Here is a 2,847-nt window from a genome sequence, read left to right as displayed (position 1 = left end):
AAAATATTCCAGGTAATGCCTTGGAAGATTTTAAGTATCGTATACCAATTATATACCTCGAGAAAACACAAATACGATATTTCATACCAATCAAACAGGTTGATCTTATTCATAACACTTGGATACAGTTTCATCCATTTAAAAAGGTACAAGTTGAACGTTACATTTATTCTGAATTCCCGATCTAAAAATAGTAGTATGTTTACAAAAAACGAAACTGTCGCCTTTTACTTCCTAGTCTCTAATGTTTGTCCGAAATCAGTCCATGTGATAAACAATGTTTATTATTGGTAAGCAGAAATGGATAGTGGTTAGCAGTGGAATCCAGGATGCTCTTTTCGTTCTATTTGGAACTCGTCAGCTGGATGTACCTGCATCTCAGATTTGATGTTAACTCTGAGACTCGAACCCAATACCCTCGCTTCAAACGTCATCACGTTTATTATTTGTATTTCACTAAAAATCCGTTCAGTTTCTAACATTATAATCTGGTTCACTGAACTATTGTCATAACGCAAAACTCAAGATTTGATCCAAACATTATAATATTTCAGTACATGTATATTTGTTTCTGTTATAACGTGCGGGTGCGTACTTTCCCAGTTTATATATATGAGTGATAAGACTGCCAATTAGAGAGCAACGAATTATCGATTGGAACAGTGACACACGAAAACCGTACGAGCAGTCTAGAGTGTGTATCGACCTTGCTATCCGCCTAGCCCAACTAGTTAGGTCCAGAACACCAATAACAGCCTCTGTGATATAAATCATTATTCTCAAACATACTGGGTTTATATACCAAACAGGCTGACCACATAGTACCATTAAACAAAAAATAACATTTGTACAAGATTCAGCTGAATGTGGCTGTGAATAGGGGGAACAGTAATCAACAGACTTACTTACTTACTTACGCCTGATACCCCTCGTAGAGGAGCATAGGCCGCTCACCAGCATTCTCCATCCAACTTTGTCCTGGGCCTACCTTTCCAGTTCTTTCCAGTTAACATTCATCCTTTTCATATCTGCTTCTATTTCCCGGCGTAATGTGTTCTTTGGCCTTCCACTTTTCCGCTTCCCTTCCGGATTCCAAGTTAGGGATAACTAAAGAATAGTAAATCATATAGTAATAGTCTATAGGTCAAAATAAAGCTCATAATAAAAGGAACATGAATATGAATAGTTTAGTTACTTAGCAATTATACAGCAGGAAATATACATATCACATTGACCCATAAATAGTACTCAAAGTTACCATTCATAATTCTCAACGGGATGCAACAGTTTCTTTTCTAAACCTGATATGTATTTATGTTACGTTGTGTCTTATATAATTGTGATCGTAATCTGTGAATAATGGTAATAAAGAAAAAGATAGTTCACTTGATGTTTCCTACTGGTATCTTTCCATTGTTATTTAGGACTGCAATTGATCAGTATCATGTTGGAATATGTGCATCCTGTGCGGACTGCTGCCTCGATATTGACTTAACTCACAAGCTTTATAAGTAAAGATTGATAGTGGCTATCAGGATACAGTAGATAAGTAGATAACGTGATGGCGTTTCAAGAGAACAGTACTGGGTTGGAGTCCCAGAGTGAACACTAACTCTGAGATGTAGATACATCCAAATGACGATTCCCATGGACGACGTAATGCACCTTCTGGATTCCACTGCTAGCCACTATTTATCTTTGCTTAAGAAAGATATGAGTTTTTATGACTCTATTGAACTCTATTGGGATCATCATTACATCATGACACATACATTCATCTCTAATCACCTTCGTATTTATTATAAGTATGTCAATATCTGTAATAACGTTGATTTCCAAATATTATAGGTTGTAAAGCTACTGGTGAATACTCTTAATGAGATCTAGTCCGTGCAACTGAATCCTTATTAAAGATACCAATGATGTAAGTCATATAACTTCTTGTGTTCTTTCTTTTCATTTATTATAAAATAGGAGTAATAACAGATAAACTAGTTGTTATGAGTCACTTTTATTAAAAATTGAATATGTACCACAGAGTATTCTGTTTAAATGCATCTGGTTAAAACTATAAAAGGATATAAGTGGAATAAAATGTTTATAAACAACTATAACATGATGGATAGTTGTTAGCAGTGAAATCCAAGAGGAGCATTTCGTCTTATTTGGGACTTGTCAGTTGGATGTAACTGCATTTCAGAGTTGATGTTCACTCTAAGACATGAGCCTAGTACTTTTCGCTTAAAACGCCATCAGGTAATTGACTTATCTACTGAGACCCGATAGCCAATATCAATCTTTACTGATAAAGCTTGTGACTTCAGGCAATATCGAGGCAGTCCGCACAGGATGCACATATGACAACAAGCCTAAGGTCCTGGGTTCAAATCCTGCGTATGGAATCGTAGGTTTGCATTGCTGAGCAGTCCCATACTAGGACGAAATGGCCGTCGAATTGTTCCAGGTTTTTAATGATGGTCTAACGTCGATCAGTTCATGATCTTAATTAGAATGATCTTATATGTATATGTGTGTATGATTATCAGAGCAATTAGTGCATAAAATGATGCTTAACAATGTTCTATTCGACTTAATAGACATTTTTAATTACTAGATTTAAGTACCGATATACAGCTGACCTATATTAACATAATATTTATACATAAATATAAGAGAAGGCCTAATATAATTATAAAGGTAAGTCTTTATTGTTGTTAACGTTTTATCAAGTAGCATTACTTCAGTGTACAACTTAATGGATTTAATATAAGTATTTATTACTTATTCTGTTCTTAATTGACAGCTTTGGGTGGGGATCGGCAAAGAAAGAGAAGCATATTTACAACT

Source organism: Schistosoma mansoni, chromosome 4 (genome assembly GCF_000237925.1).
Source record: "Schistosoma mansoni strain Puerto Rico chromosome 4, complete genome".
NCBI classification, from domain to species: domain Eukaryota; kingdom Metazoa; phylum Platyhelminthes; class Trematoda; order Strigeidida; family Schistosomatidae; genus Schistosoma; species Schistosoma mansoni.
This window is presented reverse-complemented; position numbering follows the sequence as displayed.